The sequence below is a fragment of the Leptodactylus fuscus genome, unplaced genomic scaffold (genome assembly GCF_031893055.1).
Source record: "Leptodactylus fuscus isolate aLepFus1 unplaced genomic scaffold, aLepFus1.hap2 HAP2_SCAFFOLD_795, whole genome shotgun sequence".
NCBI classification, from domain to species: Eukaryota; Metazoa; Chordata; class Amphibia; order Anura; family Leptodactylidae; genus Leptodactylus; species Leptodactylus fuscus.
The window spans coordinates 31,169-37,500 of NW_027440834.1; positions in this window are offsets into that span (position 1 = coordinate 31,169).

Sequence of the window (6,332 nt, forward strand, 5' to 3'; positions counted from 1 at the left end):
CAATTAGCTTACCAAAAGTCAGAGTACCAGGGCATCGGACACCCGACTCTGACAAAGTCCCAGTGAACTCTGCTGACAGGCCGCCGACGGCGGATCCCTGCGGGGGGGAGGCAGAGCGAGGGCACCGCCCCCCCCGAGTTGCGAGACAAGCCTCTTTAGGTCGCGTGGCAAGCCTCGGTTTTCAGGCGGGCGCTTCCCGCCGAGCCAATCGGCACTTTTAGACACTTTTGGGGAAAAAAAAAAGAAAAAGTCAAACTTTGAAAAATAAATAACCAACGAAACACGGACCAATGAGAACCGCTTCCGGCTGGTCGCGGAAGGGAGAGATGATTGGCAGGAGCTGCCCTGCGCGCTAGAATGAGAACTGCGGCCGCTCCGAGCAGAAGGGAAATCCCCCGGGCGGGCCAGGGGAGACGAGCGGCCGCTGGCAGGTACGGCGAGAGGGCGCCGGTGCCGCCATCCCGGGCGAGGCGACGGGCGCCCCCCGCTGAGCCGATCGGCTCTTGGACACTTTGGGGAAAAAAATAAAAAATAAAAAAGGCAAACTTTGAAATAAAACCCCACGAAACACGGACCTCGGTGAGATCCCCCGGGCGGCCGGGGAGAGATGATTGGCAGGAGCTGCCAGGCGCGCAGAAGGGAAGTCCCCCTGTGCGGCCGGGGAGAGATGATTGGCAGCAGGCGGAGGCAGCCGCCAGGCGGACCAGAAGGAGAACTGCGGCCGCTCCGAGCAGAAGGGAAATCCCCCGGCGCGGGCCAGGGGAGACGAGCGGCCGCTGGCAGGTACGGCGAGAGGGCGCCGGTGCCGCCATCCCGGGGGAGGCGACGGGCGCCTCCCGCCGAGCCGATCGGCACTTTTAGACACTTTGGGGGAAAAAGACCGACATTTTAATAAACCCCATACAACACGGACCAGTGAGAACTGCAGCCGGCCGGCCGGCCGGCCGGCGCAGAAGGGAGGTCCCCCGGGAGGGCCGGGGGAGAGATGATTGGCAGGCGGAGGTAGCTGCCAGGCGCGCGCAGAAGGGAAGTTCCCCCGGGCGGCCGGGGGGAGAGAGAGAGAGAGATGATTGGCAGCCGGCGGAGGTAGCTGCCAGGCGGACCAGAACGAGAACTGCGGCCGCTCGGAGCGGAAGGGGAAGTCTGAGGCGGCAGGCCGGCCCAGGGTTCATGGAGAGAGGGAGAGATTGTCCCAGGCGGCTGGGAAAAAAGCCAGGCCGACCCAGGGCCACCCCAGCCTGGGTAAAGCCAGAGGATAAGTCCCTAGCAGGCGGCAGGCTGCGTTCTGCTAAGTGTCTACCGAGAGGGCACCACTTCCAGGCAACCCAGGGGGCTAAGCCTGAGGCGGCAGGCTGGCCCAGGGTTCCAGGAGAAGAGGGAGAGATCGTCCCAGGCGGCTGGGAAAGCCAGGCCTACCCAGGGCTACCCGAGCCTGGGCACATGCCGGAGGCTAAGTCCCTAGCAGGTGGAAGGCTGCAATCTGCTAAAAATCCACCGGATGGCAACGGAGAGCCGCAGTCCCCGGCTCGTCCACAAGGCGGCGCCAGCACTCGGGTTGCAGGCTGCATTCTGCTAAAAATCCACCGGATGGCAACGGAGAGCCGCTCTCCCCGGCTCGTCCACAAGGCGGCGCCACTTCCAGGCGACCCAGGGGGCTAAGCCTGAGGCGGCAGGCCGGCCCAGGGTTCCAGGAGAGAGAGGGAGAGATCGTCCCAGGCGGCTGGGAAAGCCAGGCCGACCCAGGGCTACCCGAGCCTGGGTAAAGCCAGAGGCTAAGTCCCTAGCAGGTGGCAGGCTGCATGCTGCCAAGTGTCTACCGAGAGGGCACCACTTCCAGGCGACCCAGGGGGCTAAGCCTGAGGCGGCAGGCTGGCCCAGGGTTCCAGGAGAGAGGGAGAGATTGTCCCAGGCGGCTGGGAAAGCCAGGGCTACCCGAGCCTGGGTACATGCCGGAGGCTGAGTCCCTAGCAGGCGGCAGGCTGAATTCTGCTAAGTGTCTACCAGAGGGCGACACTTCCAGGAGACCCAGGGGGCTAAGCCTGAGGCGGCAGGCTGGCCCAGGGTTCCAGGAGAGAGGGAGAGATTGACCCAGGCGGCTGGGAAAGCCAGGCCTACCCAGGGCCACCCGAGCCTGGGTACATGCCGGAGGCTAAGTCCCTAGCAGGTGGAAGGCTGCAATTTGCTATGGAAAGCTGCAATTTGCTAAAAATCCACCGGATGGCAACGGAGAGCGGCTCTCCCCGGCTCGTCCACAAGGCGGCGCCACTTCCAGGCGACCCAGGGGGCTAAGCCTGAGGCGGCAGGCCGGCCCAGGGTTCCAGGAGAGAGGGAGAGATTGTCCCAGGCGGCTGGGAAAGCCAGGCCGACCCAGGGCTACCCGAGCCTGGGTAAAGCCAGAGGCTAAGTCCCTAGCAGGTGGCAGGCTGCATTCTGCTAAGTGTCTACCAAGAGGGCACCACTTCCAGGCAACCCAGGGGGCTAAGCCTGAGGCGGCAGGCTGGCCCAGGGTTCCAGGAGAAGAAGGAGAGATCGTCCCAGGCGGCTGGGAAAGCCAGGCCTACCCAGGGCTACCCGAGCCTGGGTACATGCCGGAGGCTAAGTCCCTAGCAGGTGGAAGGCTGCAATTTGCTATGGAAAGCTGCAATTTGCTAAAAATCCACCGGATGGCAACGGAGAGCGGCTCTCCCCGGCTCGTCCACAAGGCGGCGCCACTTCCAGGCGACCCAGGGGGCTAAGCCTGAGGCGGCAGGCCGGCCCAGGGTTCCAGGAGAGAGGGAGAGATTGTCCCAGGCGGCTGGGAAAGCCAGGCCGACCCAGGGCTACCCGAGCCTGGGTAAAGCCAGAGGCTAAGTCCCTAGCAGGTGGCAGGCTGCATTCTGCTAAGTGTCTACCAAGAGGGCACCACTTCCAGGCAACCCAGGGGGCTAAGCCTGAGGCGGCAGGCTGGCCCAGGGTTCCAGGAGAGAGGGAGAGATTTGTCCCAGGCGGCTGGGAAAGCCAGGCCTACCCAGGGCTACCAGAGCCTGGGTACATGCCGGAGGCTAAGTCCCTAGCAGGTGGAAGGCTGCAATTTGCTATGGAAAGCTGCAATTTGCTAAAAATCCACCGGATGGCAACGGAGAGCGGCTCTCCCCAGCTCGTCCACAAGGCGGCGCCACTTCCAGGCGACCCAGGGGGCTAAGCCTGAGGCGGCAGGCCGGCCCAGGGTTCCAGGAGAGAGGGAGAGATTGTCCCAGGCGGCTGGGAAAGCCAGGCCGACCCAGGGCTACCCGAGCCTGGGTAAAGCCAGAGGCTAAGTCCCTAGCAGGTGGCAGGCTGCATTCTGCTAAGTGTCTACCAGAGGGCGACACTTCCAGGAGACCCAGGGGGCTAAGCCTGAGGCGGCAGGCTGGCCCAGGGTTCCAGGAGAGAGGGAGAGACCGTCCCAGGCGGCTGGGAGAGCCAGGCCTACCCAGGGCTACCCGAGCCTGGGTACATGCCGGAGGCTAAGTCCCTAGCAGGTGGAAGGCTGCAATTTGCTATGGAAAGCTGCAATTTGCTAAAAATCCACCGGATGGCAACGGAGAGCGGCTCTCCCCGGCTCGTCCACAAGGCGGCGCCACTTCCAGGCGACCCAGGGGGCTAAGCCTGAGGCGGCAGGCCGGCCCAGGGTTCCAGGAGAGAGGGAGAGATTGTCCCAGGCGGCTGGGAAAGCCAGGCCGACCCAGGGCTACCCGAGCCTGGGTAAAGCCAGAGGCTAAGTCCCTAGCAGGTGGCAGGCTGCATTCTGCTAAGTGTCTACCAAGAGGGCACCACTTCCAGGCGACCCAGGGGGCTAAGCCTGAGGCGGCAGGCTGGCCCAGGGTTCCAGGAGAGAGGGAGAGATTGTCCCAGGCGGCTGGGAAAGCCAGGCCTACCCAGGGCTACCCGAGCCTGGGTACATGCCGGAGGCTAAGTCCCTAGCAGGTGGAAGGCTGCAATTTGCTATGGAAAGCTGCAATTTGCTAAAAATCCACCGGATGGCAACGGAGAGCGGCTCTCCCCGGCTCGTCCACAAGGCGGCGCCACTTCCAGGCGACCCAGGGGGCTAAGCCTGAGGCGGCAGGCCGGCCCAGGGTTCCAGGACAGAGGGAGAGATCGTCCCAGGCGGCTGGGAAAAGCCAGGCCGACCCAGGGCTGCCGGAGCCTGGGTAATGCCAGAGGCCGAGTCCCTAGCAGGTGGCAGGCTGCTAGCGTCTACCAGAGGGCGAGATCCCGCCTCCCCGAGCGGCCGGGGAGAGAGGATTTGCAGGAGCTGACAGGCGCGCAGAAGGGAAATCCGGAGAGATGATTGGCAGCCGGCGGAGGCAGCCGCCAGGCGGACCGGAAGGAGAACTGCGGCCGCTGGGAGCGGAAGGGAAATCCCCCGGGCGTCCGGGGAGACTAGCGGCCGCGGCAGGCGCGGCGACCCGGCGCCGGTGCCGCCATCCCGGGCGAGGCGACGGGCGCCTCCCCGCCGGCGCAGTTGGCACTTCCGTCGACACTTTGCCAAATTTTCAACTTTCAAAATTCCTCCGGCGGCCGTTTTTCACACCGGGGAGCGGCGTCCTCACGCCGGCGGCGGCGCACCTCGGCCGGCAAAAAGGGGTACCTCCTCGAGTCGGTGTCGGGGGTCCCGCCGTGGAACCGGGCGTCGGACGGCCCCGGAGGAGGCCTCGGAGCGGAAAAGGCACTACCGGAATGAGGTTGAATTTGACGGCCGGATCCGGGCCGGAGTTCCACAAAGTCGGACACTTTGAGTGGTTGGTCTTCATGTAATGGGACAGGTGACACTCTCTCTGTGACCTACTTTTGAACACCCCCGTCAAGAACCGTGTCCGAGACAGCGAGTCCTGTCAATTAGCTTACCAAAAGTCAGAGTACCAGGGGATCGGACACCCGACTCTGACAAAGTCCCAGTGAACTCTGCTCACAGGCCGCCGACGGCGGATCCCCGCGGGGGGGAGGCAGAGCGAGGGCACCGCCCCCCCGGGTTGCGTGACAAGCCTCTTCAGGTCGCGTGGCAAGCCGCAGTTTTCAGGCGGGCGCCTCCCGCCGAGCCGATCGGCACTTAGACGCTTTGGGGGAAAAAAAGGTCAAACGCACAAAAAAAACCCCCCATAAAACACGGACCATAAGAGATCCCCCGGGCGGCCGGGGAGAGATGATTGGCAGGAGCTGACAGGCGCGCAGAAGGGAAATCCCCCGAGCGGCCGCTGGCAGGCACGGCGACCCGGCGCCGGTGCCGCCATCCCGGGCGAGGCGACGGGCGCCCCCCGCTGAGCCGATCGGCTCTTAGACACTTTGGGGAAAAAAAAGACAAACTTTGAAATAAAACCCCACGAAACACGGACCTTAACGAGATCCCCCGGGCGGCCGGGGAGAGATGATTGGCAGGAGCTGCCAGGCGCGCAGAAGGGAAATCCCCCTTGGCGGCCGGGGAGAGATGATTGGCAGGAGCTGACAGGCGCGCAGAAGGGAAATCCCCCGGGCGGCCGGGGAGAGATGATTGGCAGCCGGCGGAGGCAGCCGCCAGGCGGACCAGAAGGAGAACTGCGGCCGCTGGGAGCGGAAGGGAAATCCCCCGGGCGTCCGGGGAGACTAGCGGCCGCTGGCAGGCGCGGCGACCCGGCGCCGGTGCCGCCATCCCGGGCGAGGCGACGGGCGCCTCCCCGCCGGCGCGGTTGGCACTTCCGTCGACACTTTGCCAAATTTTCAACTTTCAAAATTCCTCCGGCGGCCGTTTTTCACACCGGGGAGCGGCGTCCTCACGCCGGCGGCGGCGCACCTCGGCCGGCAAAAAGGGGTACCACCTCGAGTCGGTGTCGGGGGTCCCGCCGTGGAACCGGGCGTCGGACGGCCCCGGAGGAGGCCTCGGAGCGGAAAAGGCACTACCGGAATGAGGTTGAATTTGACGGCCGGATCCGGGCCGGAGTTCCACAAAGTCGGACACTTTGAGTAGTTGGTCTTCATGTAATGGGACAGGTGACACTCTCTCTGTGACATACTTTTGAACACCCCCGTCAAGAACCGTGTCCGAGACAGCGGGTCGTGTCAATTAGCTTACCAAAAGTCGGAGTACCAGGGCCTCGGACATCCGTCTCCGACAAAGTCCCTGCGACCTCAGCTCTCACGCCGCCGATAGTGGATCTCCGCTGGGGGCGAAAAGAGCGAGGACGCGCCGGTTGCGAGACAAGCCCCCTCCGCGTCGCGTGGCAAGCCTCGGACGAGTCACCCGTCACCCGCGGGTCACCCACCGATCGATCTGACGGCCGCCGACCCGGCGGGAAGGGACCCTCGCTCGGCCGGACCTAGGGGGTCCGCGCCGGCTAAGG